Source organism: Melopsittacus undulatus, chromosome 3 (genome assembly GCF_012275295.1).
Source record: "Melopsittacus undulatus isolate bMelUnd1 chromosome 3, bMelUnd1.mat.Z, whole genome shotgun sequence".
Lineage (NCBI taxonomy): Eukaryota > Metazoa > Chordata > Aves > Psittaciformes > Psittaculidae > Melopsittacus > Melopsittacus undulatus.
Genome location: NC_047529.1, coordinates 68,083,986 through 68,105,508, shown reverse-complemented (window position 1 = coordinate 68,105,508; position 21,523 = coordinate 68,083,986).

Sequence of the window (21,523 nt, the reverse complement as noted above, 5' to 3'; positions counted from 1 at the left end):
GCTTCTGATTAATAAGAAATGCAGAAATTTCAAAACAGTTATTTCAGCACTTCCAAAATGAAGTGCTTTGCTTTTCTGGATTAGATTCATAAAGCACATTAAACAATATTCCATTAAAAAAAAAAAAGAAAGAAAAAGAAAAACAAAAGCAAAAGAAAACAAAGCAAACCAGCCAGAGAAGGAACTGATGGCATATAGCCCATAGTTTGGGCAGTCTGTTTGTGTATGAGAAGCATTTTGAACATCCTGTCTTCCTGGAGAGGGCACTCACTCACCTTTGAACAACAGAGTTATTCTGGTTTGTCCATTTTGCCCCCATGAAAATTCATTTGCTTCAACCCACCCCAAAATTCCCAATCTCTGGGTGGTTGGGAGATGAACAACCTTGGTTTAACATCCCTGCTCTGACTCAGGCTCAAAGAAAAAGCATCTTCACAGTCTCCTTCTCAGCAATAAAGAAAAGAGCAACATCTGGTAAAAATTCTGAATTCAAACCACAGACTTTCTTATTTTCTATTTTCTCCATTGATCTCAGAAATCAAGTTATGGACTGAATGAATTCACACAGACCAAACATAAGTTCTAGTAAAGCCTGTGTAGCTTCCCCCAAAATATCTATCCTTAGTTCCTCAATGCTGTCCAGTGAAATATCATTGTGTTAAATCTGTGAGAAATTAGGCCAAACAATGACTTTCACAGATTTAATGAGGCAACATTGTTCTAGAAGTACTCTTCCTAAGCTCTAGAAGCAGGGAAAGACATATGTAAAGTCATCAAAAGAATAAAACTATGCAAGACAATATCCATCCTAAACTTCTGGTTTGGAATTTTAACTTGAGCACTCAGATAATATTTTTTTTTCACATTTTCTTCAGTTTCTCTGCCTCTAGGATGTGAGTAAGTGCAACATTTATCCTCTGGAATTTTTACTGAAAAAATACATAACTTCTTTCAAACATATACTTTAGCTCATATCTCAAATAATAGCCTAATGAGGCCTTGAGCCTGCAGGTGGGCATATAACTTTATAGTACTGTCAATAAACTACAAATTTCTAGGAACAACATATAAATGTGGACAAGAAACATTAAAGTCAACGCCTGATTTTACAATGAGTAGGAAAAGTAAATTCTAATGCTATGAATTCAGCTCTTTCTGTTCAACACACAGCTCCTGATGCACAAACATTATTAGATTAAATTTCTGATGTTTGACTAGATGCATGTATCCAACACATCTTTTGACCCAATCATCTACTCAGACTAGCTGGTAGAGGAATTACCATTTCATGTGTCTTTCAGTGCAAGAGGTCTCAGAGATTGGTTTCTTATCAGTTCCCAACAACCAAGCAAAAAATCCCATCTTGGGAGTCCACTCAGATTTACCTGTTCTTGAACACTTTCTGCTTCTTCTTTCCTGTACACACATTGAAAATGATGCTATATGTATACTAAATTATTTTTTGGTTCTCTCATGTTCATTCTCTCTCCTAGTCACTTGGCGCTCATTCTTCAGTAAACCAATTACTTCAGTGCTCTATTAGATTTACATTCACTGCTCTAAATCAACTCTATATATTCATTAATTTTTTCATGGTGCACAACAAAAACACAGAAGAGAACTGAGATCTAGAGGACAGGCCAGGTTTGACAGAAACTAAGGAACTGAACTGCTGCTAAAGTCAGTCCTTTCAAGACTGCAGAGAAGTTTTTCAGAGGCATTCAGCACTTTCTGTGACTGCAGTGGCAATAATTAAATGTGTAGCACTGAAGGGAGATCTTACATCTATTCCTCACCATTTTTAGTTTCTGTTCTAGTTAGTCATCAGTTAACTTAGACATTGGACACGGATACATCCCTGCCCATCACTGGCTTGAGCAGAGTTATCAGTGGAGTGTCAGGAAATGAGAAGGAATGAAAAGAGCCTCCTGACTTATTAAGACCATAGAAAGTTCAACCATGGTCATCAACTGCATCCTTACACAATGCCAGAAATCATTCTAGCTCCTTTGTAAGGAAGCTGAGTTACAGTCCTGTGACAATACAATAAACCAGTAATTTAAAATTAGCTATAATTACCAAGCTTGACAGCCTTTGAGATGGTAGCCATTTTATCTTCATCAAGTTGAAACAGGACTGCTGAATACAGGTATCTTTCTTTGCCTTTGCATGCACCTTCTCTCACTTTCTCTCTCAATGTAATAAGTTAAAGTTTTGTTACAAACTCTACTATAATTTCTCAGTAATCTGAGAGAATAACCACAGCTGCAGTTTTGAGGTTGCCAGCAATTCCTGTTACTGGCAATTTTCCGTCAGTCTTGTTAAGAAAGTTGCCACAATTTTACCACAAATAGTAAGTCTGTGGCATACTCCAGAATTTGCATACAATTGTCATTATCTTACCAAAGTGATCATTTCTGTTAACAATAGCTGTCTAAAACTGCTTGAAAATCGGGCTTCAGCCAAGCCAATCTGGTTTACATTAAACAAAGTATTTTAATGTGAAACCTTTTAATAGAAATCATCACTAAAGTCACTTTGAAATCATGGCTGCTATCTGCAAGACTTGAAAAATGAATTGTGTACTTGCTTTTTGGATTATTTTTACTACTTTTTCCACACAGAGACACACACACACACAAAAATTGGAAGCATGTTTAGCCAAAATTTAAGTACAAGTTATTTTGTTAACATTATTAAAATGCATATTCAGCATATTGATTTGGCTGCATTAGCTCGTAAATTCATGCAGCTTCTAAGTCCTTACACTGTGTTACTAGCAGTTTGGAAGAAAATCTATACTAAATTGTGTTTGTGTTGCCTTTTGATTTCATAGGTGAAATAGATGTTATAGATGAAGTAAATTACATAAATTCTAAAGCTATTCAAAACATTTGTAGTGATATTTACAACAAGGAATAATTGGTTTGGTTAAGGATTCTTAATGAAATGTGATCAAACTTCACATAAATTAATTAATTTTGACAAGGTTTCAGTTTGCAATGGTTTATTTTGCTGAAAATAACCAAAGCACCATGGATTGTCATGTTTTCCATTATATTATTCCTTTTGGCATACCTGCAGAAGCATTAATTCTCCATTAATTCTCCAAAACCAACTACAGTTTAACTAATGATTGGGACATTTTTCCTGTAATCCACACGTGTCACACTTTCATTTGAGCGAGGTTTTCAAAAAGACTAAACATTAAAAAGTTTCCTGTAGAGAACTAAAAAGGTGAGATTTGTTACCAGAGCTGTTCTTTAAGTAAATCCAGGTATTTGGCATATAGTTTCTCAGCTGCACATGTAAATCAGGTGTGCCATTGCACATACATTTTGCTTACACTCATGCTTGATCTTGTTTTATGAGTTAGCATATCATTGAGAAGGATGGAACAATTTAAACACTCTGAAGGCTTGTGGTTTTGATCTAAAAAAAGCATTGTGGCTGATTGTACAGGAAAAGTCCTTCCTAAAATGCTAAGGGAGTCATTTTTTTAATAACAAAAAAATCACCTATTCAGCAGGTTTTAATTCTTTCAGAGAAGCTTGACAGTATATCAAATTGTCCAGTCATTAAATGCTGACACTATAATGAAACCGCCTTCTCTCATGATTATATCATTCTCTCTGTTAATGAAAAGACTTTATCCCAGCCGTCCATTTAATGGTGTTTTCTTTACTAAAAAGTAATATGCTTTACTGATAAAAATGGAACCAGTCTGTTCTTCAAGGTGGAAATTAATTTTCCAAATCTCTGCTATTTTAAAGGCTGGCACAAGGGTAAATCTACAAATCCTAATTAATTTCAGTGGTGTTGGCTGTCTTTGAAACAAAACAGATGCTGGTGCTTTATTCTGCACTGCTCAATGTGAATTTTTGGATTCTGGAAACCAATTAAAAGTGATAGGACAATTATTGGAAGCTTTCATTTACATTACCTTTCAGCATTTAACAAGCATTAGACTCCTTAATTTTGAATGGAGACAGAGCACAACAAGGCCCCTGTGGTCAGGACCCTCACTACTCATTCTCTTCCTTCTGACAGTGGAAATCTAACTGAGTAAAAGTGGTGTACATAAATGGACAAACACTGAGCTTAAAAATATGTAAACATTTATGTCCAAAATCTTTTGCATAGGACTCAATTTATTTAATATCAAGATTTATAGCATTAGTGTAACTCCCACATGTACTTAATCTTGTGACATCCAGCTTGGGCAGGTTAAGAGAAAAGATTGCTTTCATAGATTTTAAGAATAAATAAATTGATAATCAAATAATGAAGACCTTGACTACTAGCAAAATATTTCCTTAGAATGACTCATCTTCATAACAATCTATTTCTTCCTGACCCGAGGGCAAGCTAAATTTGTCACACAGTCCAACAGTGTTTAGACTAAATGTGGTCTTAATTAGCACTGGTAAGACACTCTTTTGTTTGTCTGTGGGCATGCTGATGACTTCATAATTCCTCTGACTACTGTTTTTGATACAATATTAGCTACTATATTACTAGGACTTTAGGCATATTAGTATATTACTCTCCTTCAGTTTCAGAATGAAAGGCTGATGTACCCTCTTGCCTATGGACTTGAGTCTCATCCATAGGAAAAAAAAAAAAAATCTTAAAATGCTACTAAAAACATCAATTTGGATGTCTTTCTTTACCCTAAAAAAGTGGAAAAGTTATGACCATATTACAGAATCATAGTATTATATTTATAAACCAGAACAGATTTTTTGGTAGGCTTAGAATATGATTTTGACTGTTAAGCACACCATGAACAACAACTAGATTCAAATATTCCTTGCTTGTTCCTCTAGACAGGGTGTAATGGTCATGCTGATACATACCATGTTCCATGGAGTTTAGCATAACGCAATCACCACAGCCCTTGCTCTAACAGTCTCCACAAGTCCCCTTTGCAAAGACTGCTCTTTGATTCTATCATGATGCACCAGTGATACAGAGTAGTCCCTTTAACCAAGAATCACTGCTTTAGAGCTCACTACATTTCTGTGAGATAGCTGCTGTGTTACTCCAGTCCCACACTTAAGTATCTTCACTTTATTCTAGAAACTCAGAAGCTTGACTGTACACATAACCTTGCACATGATCTCCTAATCAAATGCAACTGTCAACCCAAAGAAAAGCCATGTAGCGAACACCATATTAGAAAAAGTTTCTTCTGATTATTCATTCATTTCATATACCTCAACTCAGAAGAATAATTTGTAATTCTTTTCATAAAGGAATTTATCTTATAATGTGCATACAAGAGCTAAGCACCATTCTCCCACTTGATCAGAGCTTTAGCCATTCATTGTAAATTTTTAACAAAGAAGTGCATTCCATTTCCAAAGCAACCCACTGCTTTTACTTTAATTCACAACATTATTAGGATATTTTAATGGGATATTTTAATAGCTATTCCAAACACATAAACAGTAGAGAGTTAGACTGAAAGAGATCACAGAAGGGAGTTGAGAATCACATGTAGAAAAAAATAGGTAAAGTCTGAAAATTAGTCTCTGATGAGTTCTTATACATCACAACTGTTTACTGTGCCTGTGAAAGATAACTATTGTTCTGCATGTTATCTCAACTGCTTTTACAGTAAATGCTTCCTCTGTATTGTCCCTCAACAGAAAAATTGGATGACACTAGACAGATAATCAGACATGATAAAGGTTGATTAAAATTACAGGAGAAAAAATGCTTCTGCATATGGTCTTACATGTTTGAGCACAAAACATTCAGTTTGAATGTTGCAAATGACTTGCAAAAGTCATTCAAGAGACTCCTTCCACTTACATCTTTCCATTTCAAACTTCCCTCACTGTTACATACCTATATCATCTACATCCCTTCTGTTTATTTTCACATAATACCTGTACAAAGATTGTGTACAAATAGATTTGTACAAATTACTTTGTTTGAGTCTGATTAGGAAGTCCATCCCAGAGTACGAGTGAGCCATATTCACCTCTGAAGCATCCAGGTGGGACTGAAATTCAGCCTCTGAATTTGCCATGTTTCAAGTGCCTCTGTAGTAATCACTGTACCTCCTGTAAATTAAATTGTTTCCTAATTTATTAGGAAGAAATCCAGAACAAACTCTTTTCCCTGTTGCCACCAGCAGAAGCTGTTGATGGAAAATGCTCAGTCATAGTGGACCTGCCAGAATGAACAGACTGTGGTTTTCTGTTCCAGAGGAAGGAAACAATTGGGTTTTCCCATAAGCACATAAAAGAGGCTACTGATTTGTAGGTAAACATAAGGCAAGGTGTGTAAGCCACGTACTTCCTTTTGCAGCCAGCTCAGTCCTAAAAGACCAAGATTACTCTGCACGTATCTGAAATTAATTTAGGTTCAAGTAACACAACATGAAAATCCAACTGCTGACAAACTATAGCTCTTGAAATACACATCATGTCTCTATTTTAAGCTATAGAAAATTCACCCAGCAGAAGTACAAATTTTGATGACACCAACAGAAAGAGATGAAAACAATACTTAATTCTTCAGTATCTCCTTATTTCTTTGCTATAAAAACTCATTATAAAGATAGCAGGCAAATATTTATATCTTTATGCTGAGTCTTCAAAAAAAGAAATCAGTTTCTGCTTAAAATTAAAAGCCCCACCAATGATACATAAAAACCCAGTACCAACCAGATTTCTAAAGCTGCTGTTTCTTAATTAGATTATTTAAGGTGTATACTGAAAAGCCTTTAAAAAAATGGGAGTAATCATTTCAATGTCTGATCAAGACAGACAATGTTAAAAATATTCCTCCAAATGACATGTTGCATGTCCTCACTATCCAGCTTTGGCAAATCCAAGGAAAAGACTTTATAGTTCAGTTGCTTTAGATGATCCACAATGTCATAACACATGATTGACAACAGCCACTGAATCTGTGGTGTAGTGTCCCAGCTTTGAATACTCATCTCCTAAGCTGCAGGTACTTAGAAGGGAGGTTTCTCATTTGCACTTTAACAACTTTGAGAAAAAAACAAACTACAAAAAATATGTGCTTTCGACTTTAGTATACCTCTTTAATTTAGTTTGCTTAATATTATTGCCTGTTTCTCATGTTAACTATTTATATTGCTTTAAATGTTAAGGATCATCTGAAAAAATAATATGCTTGGACTACGCCCCATCAAAACTCTTGCTGGCTGCACCACTTCTACGGAAAAAGGGCAGTTTGAGGTGCTGCAGTAGTATGTGAAGCAGAGGGGTAGAAGCAGTCCAAGGTCCCATCAGGACAATTTTACTTTAAAGTGTCTTATCCTGGTCTCTTACTGTCACACCATCGGTGCATGCACTTCAGCTTTCCTGTATATACTTTCTTGGCTTAACAAAAAGCAAAGCACTGGACTCTCACTTTTTTTAACATAATTTCCTTTACTCGTGTTATCCCTTTATGGTGATCAGGGAGCTCTTGTGAAATATTGTAAATAAGGCTCTTGGTACAGCCTCCTGGTACAGGGCATGTTTTCCCCATGCAGATCATGACCCCATCTCCCCACTCGACTCAGCAGAGGTTCGGCCACCGAGTTCAGTGGGAGTTGGATGGGGCCCTAATGCTTCACCAGTTACCTAGTTGCTCAACTGCTCTGTAGCTGGTAGGACAGCAAGAGCTCATATAACACTGACGTAGGAAGTCTTCAGTTTCATACAGCCTTGCAATGCTCTTAGTCTCATCAGAGAGCCTGATAATCCTCAAATGATACTGTTGGCTTCTTACGCTGTTGCCTGGTAATGAAAACAGAGAAATGTTTCCAGCAGTTAGCCATCACTCTTCAACCCTTAAGGGAAAACACATATGTGAAGAGAAGCACGCAATCATGCACGCATGTGCATGCATGCACACATATGGCTCACGTATATCATGAAATGACTGGCCAGAGCCATGGCTGGCCTTTGGAAAATCTTATCTTGGTTAAATTAAAATATACCTCACCTCTTAAGCCTTTTTCCTTCATGAACATAGTCATCTTGTTACCTCAGTGAACCGCATTTTGTCCAATGCCTTGTACATTTGAAAAATTATATGGTTAAGCAAGACGTTTCATAATCATTAATCTATAGTTAACTCAGCCTGCTGTATTATGCAATACTATGAGGAACAGCTGTGGCCTGCTAACCAGAAAGCACTTTTATGGTTTCTCTTAAGGGCCATTAAATCAATGTGATGAGAGTACAGCTGGAAAAAATCCTGCAAAAATTTATCAGATCCCACACAATATGTAAAGGGACCACTCGGTGCAATTGCAGACTCAGCACCAAGCCCTCTCAGTAGAAACTGCAGGTGGAGGAACATTTACAGCACAGCTCGTATACAGTCCTAAAAATGTCTGCTGCCTCTCCCTTTTCTCTCATCTATAGGCTTTTCCATTTGGGCCTCACTAACAGCCATAATTGCTGTGGATCCCTTAGGGGTAGATTAATGGGATCATGAGGGCAGCCTTTTCGGCAATTGCTATGCTGCCTGCTTAAGTCATTCGAGGCAGAACTTCCTAACACTAATCTAGGGGACCCTAGCAATGCTGCCTCCCTTGCCTCAAGCACACTCCAATAGGGGCCTGGAAATCTCACTCCTTCCTCATTCACATTTTGAAACAGAAGGCAGAAAAGAGGAAAAAAGCTATTAATCCATGAAACCCATGAATTTCATGACTGTTCACACATCATAGATAATGCAAAATAATTAAGAAGAAATGCTGTTACTCAGTTGTAATGTCCTGCAGAATTAACCTCTGATGAAATAGAACAGACTGGGAAGTGAAAGACATATTAATCAGAATAGAGGAGACAACAAAAATTAAAAAATCACTATACCTGCTTCGTGGATGTCTAATGGGTTTTAAGCCCCAGAGCAATTTTGTTAACACCTTTCTTAAATGCTTATTAAGGACCTGATCTTAGGAGTCTGCTGAAGACAGTGCAGTTCTGTTGTGGATCAAATGAAAATATAGTAGAAAGAGAAGAGATAAACATCGAAAGAATCCCAGAGGTAGAGGCAAAAGAGCAAAAATGATGTCCGAAAGGGATATTGTAAAAAAGAAAAACAAACCCAGGCACAATTCTGGGAGAATCCAAGCAGTGGTCCGTGGGTATCTTTACACACTGGTGCAAAAGTAATCATTGCACATGCCTGGTAATCACAAGTACTGGGCTGTGGTCTAAATACACACTAGAAAAACTTGACATTAGAGTCCTTGCTTGATCCTACCAGACCTTACGTTACAATCTGTGCAAGGAAGAAAACAGGTGTCTTCCTACTGCTTGACAAAAGTGGCTGGTATAAAGCCAGAGAGTATATAAATCTAGGATCATTATGAATGTTTTTATTTACAATTTCCTTCCTGTCTTCTCCAGAATGAGCAACCCACACAGTCTGCATCCCTTCTTTCCTCCTCTTTATTTGTGAGACTGTGCTCCCTTTAAATAAGATGCTCATGAAACGGCTGCTGTGTTCAAAACTGCAGTATTACCAAATAGTTTAGGATAGCAACTAAAGTGAAACCAAGAAAAATCAGACTAGAAATGTGTATGTGTGGGAGGGAAGGTTTTGAAGTAGAAATGAATACCACTTTCAAATTAGAACGTAGCTATACACACCACAGTTAGCAGTTTTCCACTTGCAGATAGAGCCATGATCTTAAAGGATCACATTTTGTCAGACTGCATATGTACAGTAATTACAGAATAACACATAGCATCACACACATATGAAAAATATATATGCACTTGCATTATAACCATGTATGTATATGCGTTTGTGGGTGCAAAAAATGTTATGTCCATGATTCATGAAATGTATTTTAATCCATACTGTATTTCATATACATGTGATACGTAGATTCACATACATACAAAACACATATAACATCACACTGCATTGTAATTAAAATTCAAGAAAGATCATAGCCCACTGAAACATCTTTATCCCTGTCACCCCTCCCAGCCAAGACCAAGCTTAGTCTGACTCGCAGAGAAAGGATGAAAAAAACCCTTTTTCTGACCACTAAAATCTATGGAAGATTTGTCACTCCCTTAAGTGGGTGCACGATCAAGTCCTTCTAAGACTAAACAGGAAGACCAGGATCAGACATTCATGCAAAAATCTGTGCTTGAGTGGAGAAAGCATTTGCTTCTGCTTTCTGGGACTTCTTTCTTAGACTGTGTACCAATATAGCAGGAGCAACAGGGAAGAACAGTTTGGAGTAAGAAGGAAAGAGAAGAAAGTGTGTGACACATATAACAAATATCTACCTCCAGGCAATATTCTGCTTCATGCTGTGCTCTCTTTTCCTTCTTGCCCTTACATCTTCTGGAACTGCACTAGAAAAAGTGAAGGTCTTCATGGAAAATCTGCCTTACAGACATGATGCTTGAAGGCTAGAAGCATAACAGAAACAAGAGATCCAGGGCATGGCTGAGGAGAGGGGCAGCTAGTGCTTATATTAAATAGTTCTTTAAAATTTTATGTCTCCCCAGTGGTATTCTTTGTGTATGTGTAAAAGATTCCACATTCTCCACAGAAAAGAGGCTTAAAGAAAACTCAACTTAGTTTTCAAAAATGCTATTGGTTCTTAAACATATTTTGACAGGCTTGCTGCTGTTAAAATATCTTGACATAACCAAAGCAGAAATAGCCTCTGCAGTAGTTCATGGTTCTTTTTACTAAGGAAGTCTGAAATGAGTTTCCAAACCCAAAGCAGGGGAAGTACAGAATTTTTGAATTTTAAAAACACAGAAAACCAAGACTCCCTAAGGTATACAAAAATGTAGAGGGAGAAATTCTATCTTCCCAGGGTTTGCCAAATGAAATGGGGAAGAGGGGGAATTAATTCTTTTCAGAAACAAAGAGAAAACAGAGAAATGCTTGGGTCATGAGCACCAAGCAGGCAACAGAAAGTCTTGATGCGGCATGCATTCTCGCCACTGGAAATTCAGTCTAGCGTAGGATGCTCTTGACCCATTAAAGCATTGTACCTTCAAATCAAGACATGACACACAGGAGTGGCCAGTAGATAGCTCTTTTACAATTGTACATTGACATGTGGCAGACTCATAATTGTCATGATATATCGGGTTTATCAAGTCTGTCAAAAATCCCAGTAGAGTTGAAAATATAATCCAGTTCAGATTCATATTCTGCTTTAAATAGTAACTATGAAAGAGAAGACAGATGATGACATTCCTGCTACTTCAACTTCCAGAGGATGTCTTGCTGTGTTAATCTTTATTCATAACCAGACAAATAGAAACGTACGAAGTGCTTATACCTCCTTAATTATATTTCAAGATAATCTGTGGACAATGTGGGTCATTCACCTCCATTAAATATGAGCACTGCTTCAATATTATTTCTTTTAAAATTTCACTAAATATTTCATGTTCTCTTAAATCAAAATCTGCTCCTTGTGATTTTGATCCCATCTTTTCAATTTCATCCAATTTCTTACACTTTAAGCGCATTTTTCAAAAGGAATACTTTCTTTCTCTCCTTAAATCCTTCCTCCTTATCCTCCATCCCCAAACAATTCTTTTAATTAAAAATAAACTTGATTCAGGGTTGCTGGCAAACTCCCATGTTCATTCTTACTACCTTATTCAATACAAAAGAAAATTTCAAGGCCCCTGTAGGATTAAATTTCAGAGATCGTAAAAAAAAACTTACCAGTGTATTTTCAAAATGCCCTGAGTTCAGGATATTTTAAGTATTTGCCCAAAAGCAGTGAGATACATGGGAAAGAAGGACAAAGGACACTATAGAAGAGAAAATAATAACTTCTCCCAGACAGAACAAAAATCTTCCTGAGTTCATTGTTTAAATTTTAGAAGTTAAGCTGTATTACTGGAAGTCTGTGAAGAACTGGTTACTCTATTTTTAAACCAAAGAGTAATGGCACAAGGACTTCTCCATTCTGTGTTCCGTATCAGAGAGATTCAGAGAAGACCTACATAAGAAACAAAGCATTTTGTTTCAAATATATCTGATAACTAAATCACCTTACTCATAAAAAAAACCTAACATGTAAAAGCTTTTAAAACATGGTGATTTAAAAAAAGAAAAAGCCAACAACAACAAAGACAAACCCCACAACTCCAAACCTGATAGCACATATATCCCTAGATAGAACAGTGCTTGTTTGTTGTTACTGATTTGCACTGTCCAGCATGTGGTCTCATCTTCTATGGCATAAGTTTGATTTACAACTCACTAAAGGCCTAGCCATCATTTCCATGGGGAAAGTTCATAAAGTCAGAACTCAGCAAACTGATTTAAACAGAGGGCTGCAACCAACTGTCTGACCTCTTCTGATTATCATGGATTGTGTGCAGATAACAGTTCAATGAGACACTTTCCATTGTCTTTCTGATGATTGAGCCCTTACATGTCAAATTTGCTCTCAGTGAAGTTCCTAAGGCATTCAGCTATCTGGTCATAGACACTCCCAAAGCACAGAGCTCCTTATGGTAGATCTAGGACTCACTGAAAAACACAGACTGTTCCCTCTTCTAATTTGGAGAGGAATCCACAAAACTCAAGGTGAGGATAAGTAACTCCCTTTATCTGCTTCTTTCTCCCATTCAATTCCCTCCTTTGGTCAAGGTACATCTACTCGAACCAAAAACCTAGTGAACAGAGCAGTTGTTCATGATTTAGAGTATCTGTGTTTAGTTACCAGTTTTCCCTGGAAGGCAGAAGAGTGCCCAAGTATCAGGCTTGGGCCTGATATAATCAGTGATGAAATTACTTCATATCAAGTGACACACCAATGAACAATTACTAGTCTTCAGGCAAAGACATGAGACAGAGCTGGTAACTGCGCCTACAGCATTATGTGAAGGAACTCACTGAGAGGAGTAAAACACAGATTATCGTCATCATCAGATAAACCTTGAAAATAAAATTATTTACTAGAACTCAGGTTAATTCCTTAATTGTTATACATAGTTTTTATTTATGTATTTCTTTTTTCCTTATTTGAGCCACTGCATGCTTCATCAATCCACCTGAAATGCAAGAGAAGACAGTAGGCACCATCATTTCCTCTCACATTTCTATAAGGGCTGGCTTAGAGAACTCAGAGATATAATCCAAAGCAGGGAAAAGCAGTGCTTCAACTTCAACTCATGCACACTCTCTAAATTTCTCACTGATAATACATTACATAGAGTGCTGTTTTACATGGATGACATGCTCACATCTCCCTCTCTACTCTGCAGAGTTAGCTTGGCTAGCTGACTTGGCATTAGCAGGCAGAGAAATCCTCTAAGTAGGTACCCTTTAAGCAGGTGCCCTAGGGGGCAGAGAAAATCCCTCTAAGTAGGTACCAGGACTTAGGCCACTACTGTGTCAAAATATTATTGTGGTGCAAAAGGTCAGATTGATGACCTTTTGGAAATGTCTCCTTAGTCCAAGAATCTGTCCTACCACCAAGAAATGAACATTCCTGATGACATGCTGTTAAGGCACAATGGAAAATTTCATCAACTGCCTCCTTCATGCCACTTTGCAAATGACTTTCTGCTTGGGAAAGCACTGCATAAGCAATATTTCTTTCTTGATATATGGAATATTATTCAAAATCAAAATCCAGTCCTCCCTTTGAAAGACTTCTGCCTGTGACACTTAGTTTCAAAAAGCATGTGAGTACTGTAACACTGGCAGATTGACATTTTATTTACAACTGAGGTTTGCAAATATTGGTGAAACTGCTATGAATTTATATTGCTGTAAATACTTACACACAATGCTGAGCTCTCATTAGAACTGATATTTTTACCCATTAACTTAGAAAATATTAGTATGATGTGCTGGTCCTGAATTTACCCTGAGATGAGACCAGCAGTGAAGGAGCTGATAGAAAAACAATTACTGCTTTTACCCACAACTGCCTGCACTCTTCTGATACCTCATAAATAAGCTTTAGTTGTATTTTGGCATTTGGTGACAGGGTGATATTTCCTTGGCATCACCATGAAATATGAGTTACATCACCAATCAATATTCTTTGATATATACGGGCACATACCTTTGGTGTTTTTAGCAAAAATACACATAAATAAAACCAAAGGGATTTAAGTCAGGTGTATCTTTTATTACAGGGACAGAAAATGTGGTATTATCATTTGTTGCTACTGAGCACTTTGGACACAAAATACTTGTCTACTTTACAAACTGGAAGCTAAAAGAAATTGAGAGGAATGAATGAGAAGAAATATGGCTAAAACAAAAAAACTGACAAAACCATATTCAAATTTTTCTCCTAATTTCAGCAGTTTTGGATTGACTTCCCTTACCTAAGTCCAAGTAGCAGAAATTACAAGTTAGTTCAAGAGCTTCATGCTGTTCAAGTTGTAAATGTATCTAGATGACAGAAAAATATCATTATACATTCACTTCTGAGTAAACCACTTACAAAGAGATTTTTTAAGGGAAATTTATACATTCTTAGTTTCTTACATGATGTGAGTACTGAAATAGAAATTTTCCCAAACAAAATGAAAATTGCAGCAACTATCCAATTGGCTTTTAAAAGCTCAGCCTGTAATACTGTGTTTATATGTGTTCGGGTGTTTTCTTCTCCAGAAGATTGTCAAATGGCAGCCAGAGACAGCTCAAGGTACAGGATCTACTTCTCTCAGGCTGTCAATCATGTAACAGCTGCCATTCATCTTGAACATTCATTTGGAAGGAAAGATTTCTTGTCTGCTTTTTAACATTTTTGTAAATAACTTTTTTAGACAGGACTACAAAGCACTGAAAGGGGAAAAGCAGATCATTCCTTAACCTATTGGTGTCAGTTACATTACACTATACAGTCATCGTCAGACAAGGAAAGTTAGACGGGTGGATGATAAGAAAAAAAGCCACCTCTCTACAAGCACAATTGCATTTAGAACAAAATTTTCAAGCGGCATTCTGGTCTGCTTCCCTAGCAACTAGGAGAGGTATTTTTGTCTTGGAATTTCATTAATGAGATTGAACCACAAACAATCCTATAGGCAACATTTATAATATGATTTTGCAGGAAAGTATGGGTGAGGATGGTGTTGGCTGTCATTCTGAATTCATTTTTAGTGGTTATTAACAAAATTAACAGAACAACAAAATGTCAACGATGGTATGGTAAAGGCCATTGATGTTGTCTGAAAAATAAGGACTAATCTGAACTAATCAAAGACATGGGAGCAGGCTGGGACATGTTTAATTATTTAGAAGCACATCTGATTGCAGAAAAACAGTTGAAAGCTAGCTTAAGTGCCTATCTTGTTACCAGCTATATTATCATTAATATTTATTTTAAGAGTAAGAATGGTTGCATTGCACCAGGATAAAAATCCTTTTAGTCCAACATCCTGTGTATAAAATTGGCCAGTAAAGGATGTAGGTAGACATCTCAAGAAGACAGCTTTTCTAAAGTAGCCTTTCTTCTGGCCTTCCTTCCAATACACCATAGCTTAGGGACTAACTGAGGCAGAGGCTGAAGCCTGACCATCAACTATAACAGCTATGGATAGATCTATCTGTCCTAATTATGTGATTATTTTTTGACTCATTTATACAGCAGGCCCCTACAGCATTCTCTGACCATAAATGCAAAACATTTGAAAATGCATTTTAATTAACTAGATTAATTTTGTATTCATTTCATCTCTGTCCAAAATGTTTCAGCTGGGGAGGAGAGAGTGCTAGATTTTGGGATTGATTTGCTGGGGTTTTATGATGTTATAACAAATAAGGATAGCAAAGTAGGATTCTTTTTGTGGATGTTTTATTTGTAGCCTAAAAGGCTTTGTTAAAAACATCTAATGTAAGCTTACTTTTAATGAAATCCAGAAGAACAGAAAAGTCCTGATTTCAGTTGTATTTCACATTCCACCATTTGTAAGCAGTCACTGGATCTTTAAGATTTTATGTAAGTGGACCTCCAAGTGTATTCACTTTGTCTTAGTCTAAAATCTTGACAGGGACCAGACTTTATTACGATTATTTGAATACAGTCTTATTTAATCCACCTCTATGAGTGTTAAACACACCTACGTAAGAGGTACAGAAAGGACAAAAAGAAAAAAAAAGACTTCAGCCTGTTCAAACAGCAAAGGAAGGAAATCTTATGGACTCCACTGCCGCCTCTAGGGCTGCAGAAGTGGTAGAAAATTAAATGTCCACTCATAAAATTTTCATTATTCCCGAGAGAAAAGAGTGATGGGGAAGGTAAATGTTCTCCCAAAAAACTTTGAAATCTTTTAATTTGTCCCAGTGTGGCCAGGTTTTCTCCTTTTTTTTTTTTTTTTTTTAAGTTTTACAGAATGCAAGTTTTTATGTGACAGAATAATTTCCCATGTATCACTGGTCAGGAGTTTTTGAAACTGAACTTTGCCTACTTACATGTTGCTTTTTTTCTCTATAATTAATAGCTGTCAAGTGATATCCGACTGTAACAGCTATAACTTTTCTTTAGTACCACCTATCATAAAAATTAAACAGATGCTGTCAATTACTTCTTGGTTTCAGAACAGAAACAATCCCAAAACAACTCTAAGAAGAGACATGATATCCCAAGGGAGGAGACATGGGCTGTGTCTGAGGGAGATCAGACATGCTTCCACAATATAAGCAGGCAAAACCACTGTAGAGCCTTTGCAGTCAACAAGCAAGGTCTCTCTAGCTGCAGGGACAGCTGTCTGGGGACTAGACCATGACAGCACCATCTAACTCCTCTCTCTTTTCCATGGGAGTACTAGCAAGCTTCAGGATACTAGACTTTATCTTCCAAGATGATAAGAATTTTACATAGATTCAAACAGGACCTTGGGTCAAACAGGACCTTAATAAAGTGCTATTGCCCACATTATTTGCCTCTGGCAGCAGACCTGCAATTAGGAAGCAATAATAACCACTGCCTATCTGAGTAAACAGGATACATAGAGATTTGCTCTGGCCAGCAGTGTTTGGAGGACTGGTGGGTGATCAGTATATGAGATGGACTCAAGCAGTGCAATTACTCAAAGATCTATAGTCTAACTTCTTCGAAACTTCTTTGTGGTACAGCATTTGGTCTGAACCCCTGGAATACAACTATACACAGTTCAGTTCAAAGAAACATGGTAAAGGGACAGAAATCCTCAACAGATAAAATTCTTCAGCTTCATATAAGTCAGCAACTGCAGCAGGGAGAAATATTCACATTTCAGACCGTCTGGGAGCAGCTTCTGTATAACTTTGTCCAGGCAGACAGTTTGGAACGTAAGAAGGAATCCAGGTTAAAGGGTGTAGAGAAGGAGGTACGGCGAGGCTTCAGGTGAGGGAGGTGTAGAAAAAACCTAAGAATAATAATTTGTAGAGTATAGGTGAGTGGGAGAAGCATTGCAGCAGGAAAAACAGAGGGCTTCAGGGAGAGCAAAGATTACTGTGGTGCAAAGGGACGGTGATACATTTCCACAGCAGAATAGGCTTTACTTGTCCAGCTATTCACAGAATAACATATAGCCTTTGTGGTGGTTTGGAGAGGAGATGGAGCATTTTCTCCAAGTTTGGAATGGATGTATGAATCAGGAGCAAATGGCATTTACAGTCCAGAGGGAACATCCTCAGAACATCTCCAGATATTTTATTACAGACACCTTTCAATGAGAAAAGTGGAGAAAACTGTCTCCTTGGCTACTGCTATCTCAATATAAATTCTCCTACTTTCCATTTAGCTCATCAGTTTTGCAGGACTTTTTGCATTTGCCATTTCCAGCTCCTTCTAATCGGAATGCGATTGCAGGAGGAGCAATTAAATGCCATTAAAACTAACACCTTCAAATATTTATTTTTCTAGAAGACAGATGTAGATTAGACATGAGGCACTTACTTCACTTACTATAAAAGTGGTGAGGCACTGGTGCAGGTTGCCCAGAGAAGTCGTGGCTGCACTATCCCTGGCAGTGTTCAAGGCCAGGTTGGATGGGGCTTTGAGCAACCTGGTATAATGGGAGGAAGCTGTCCCTGCCCATGGCAGGGGGATTGGGACTAGATGAGCTTTAAGGTCCCTTCCAAACCAAAACATTCTATGATTCTGTGATTTTTTATAGGTCTAATATTCAATAATTGGCAGAAAAATTTCATTTGGAAACGCATAGTGCCAAAGGAAAACATTCAATATCTTTCCGTTCAATGCCCTGAGTATTTTCTCACTCCAGGGTGTAAAAACATTTGTTCTTGATTCACATGGTCATTCCAAATCCTTGCCAAATTATGCAAAAAGCTGTCAGATTTAATGGTGCAAGTGTCTTATTCCTTATTATGGGACTTGGACAAATAAAAGCAATGTATTGTAAAAACAGGAAGTGTAGCTACTGCCAAAAGTCATGACAAAAGAAGTTTTTAATAGTATGCTGTCCTGTCTGCAGTGTCTCTCTCAGATATCAAGTCTCTCTAGAGTCTGAGTTTAATCTTCAGTGCAGCTGTAAAATACAACAAATAAACACTATTTTCATTTTATAGATACAAAGACACTCTCACAGAGGCTACAGCCTCAATTCAGTAATGTACTAAGCCAGTTGTCTGTTGATTTTAATTACACACCAGACCTCCAAATTCATGTTTTAAGGTCCTACTGAACTGAAGGCTCAGCAGCTTTCTCCTGCACTCATTGTAAAATGCATGCCATCCCAGAAATACATCCCCTTGCTTGGCTGATCACATGTAGAATCTTGGACATAACTTAACCTTTGGTTAAGAGAAATAAAATGAAATAAAAAATAAAAAAACAAACAAAAAAGCCAATAAAATAAAATTTAAAATTAAAATAAAAATAAAGAATAAAATAACAATTAAAAAACCACCATAACAATTGTGCTTTAATTTAATTTTGGGTTTTTTTTTCCTTTCCTCCCAAGGCAACTAAAAGAAAAAAAAAATCCATTGGAGCGTTCTATCCCTGCATGAATATGAACTGTAACCACCCACCACTCCAATGCGTGGTCTAATCAGCTGCCAGTGGAGTTCTGTTAGGTGGGAAGTTTTAATCCTGCTTCTTTGGAGGCAGTTCTGCTTTGTGTACAACATCTTTAGACATATTTCAATGATACAGGTGATTTATCTATTTAACACTACGGTCAAAGCAACTTTGACTCTCCAGACTGCATGACCAGGTAATCATTTACAGCTGGATCATTTTGAAACTGATCTCATCACAAAATCAGAGTGAGACATGAACTATTGCTGAGCACAGAAGGAGCCCAAAGGACTGTTACCATGTCCTCCCTCATAGTTTCTGCTTACTTATACTACAAAATGACTGTTGTGGGCCACAGAAAATCACACAGATTATTTGAAGTATGTGGAAATAAACAAAAGATAGACAAAATCACTGCTTAAAATTGAATAAACTGTCTGAAATTATCACAAAAATGTAGATATGGCCTGGAACTACTAACTGGATCTGTGAAATTTTGTTTTTGAACAGCCTTACAAGGATGCAATTCAAATTCTGTGATTAGAAATGCATTTCAGAGCAAGATTGTACTGCTCATTAAGTGGATATCACCAGCTTTCAGACGTTTCACAATCTTGCTTCCTAAACTATAGTCATTTGTGTTGGCAGAAAAAGCTTTGCAAAATTTGATATGTAATAAAATTTAAAATAAGGATATTTTTTTGGTTTCCACTTGAGTGTGTCAGGAAACTGGAACTGAAAGATTTATAGTTTTCGGTACAAAATCTAGTTAAGAATTAAGCAAGAAGGCACTCTTTCTCCCCAGGAAGAAAACCTCTAGTGTTACGGTCAATGGGATTTTTTCCATCTACTTCTTTGAGAAGAAGAGGATCAGATTTCAAGATGTAAATGGCAACGGGAAAAACTCAGTGATCCAACTAACTTACTGCTTTTAATGAGAAGGGATGCACCTCCCAAACTTATAGCAATTTGTTTGCATGGATTAAGGAAGGTGCAGTACCACCCACCAGGTATCAACACAACTCCATCATTTGCACTCTTTCTCCAAATAACCTCTGCATGCAAAAACAACTGAAACAGATGATGAGAGTTTTACTAGTAGTGATCTTGGAAAATAAATTTTCCTTCTTAAACAGAAAGACTAGCATAGGAAAACACTGTTCCACTGGCTAATTTGGACCATTAAAAAAAATGGTACCTGTGCACTGTGCAGACTTGATCTCAATTGCTCTAGAGAAACATTTGAATACTTTTAATTAAATTAATAGTTCCTCAATCTAGGACAGTCACTGAAGTGCACAGCTGAATATCTCCAGGAAATTACTCCTAAATAAGGATTTTCCAAACCAAATCTTGCACTCTTCTTCCTCCTCTCTAAGCAATCAAAATGCATTTCATGTGAGACATCAGATAACTGGGGGGGGGGGGGGATGGGATGGGGGAGGGAGAGGTTGCATGGCAATTTATACTAGCAGGCTTTCTTTCTTTTCAAGTCCTTCCTAATACAGGGCATCCTTTTTTTTTCTCATTTACAAATGCTCGGAGCACTTATTGGATACATTGCTAAAGTTTTGCCTTTCCAAGCAGACAGCACACTTTACTCTTTGACCCTTTTCTACCCTCCTGTCCATTTAGTTCCACTGCTATAGTATGACACTGGCTTCCCTTCTCAAAAGAAAGAAGGAGAGAGGAAAGTATTTTTCATTAAAATAATAGCTCCGCTTTTGGCAACAAACAAAGGATAGAAAAAATACATCCAGAGAAACTGAACTCTTTAAAAGTGCTTTTTTGCTCTTTGATGACACAGGCATAAAGCCAAAATTCACCCCTTGTACTTCATGTTCAAAATTTCTCCACATAGCTTTAAATTGCTGACAGCTCTTCAGCTACAGCCATGCTACCGGGCGCCATTATAATAGTTTGCCATATTATTATGATGTGTCAATGTTTATGACCTGTATCCCCAAACTGGACGACACTCAAATCTGTTGACTGCCTCTAAATCACTTTTTTGGAGAAGACTTAAAGTACTGAGATTGCAACTAGAATTGCTATTGCTCAGCTGGCCCCATCTAATATTTTTTTCATTGAAAACACAAAAAGGTTACAGAATCATAAAGCCCATGTGGAACAAAACACAGAAAAATACTTATTGTTCTCATATAGAGGAACACATATAATACCCACAGCTGTATGAAGGCCCAGAGGGTTTTTTTATTGGTGCATGGATGAATTTTTTATTGCTACTGCAGAAAGTGTTCTTGACATAAGTATTTGACTTCTGACATTAGCAAGATTCCCTCTTGGTGGTCATTAGAATATAAATCCTACTTTGTGTCTTCTGACCTTAAATGGTGCACTATCTGCAAGGGGGTTTAGTGGGAATAAAATCAGAGAAACAAGAGAAAGAGTCTTGTTGCCTGGACATGGGCCAAAGTGTTTTGAGGTGATTTCACTCACCTGAGCACTGAAAAACTTGAATGAGTATTGAGCAGAGCAACCTGCTTCACAAGCAAGCAAGAAAAATGAGCAAAAGGAGGAAGG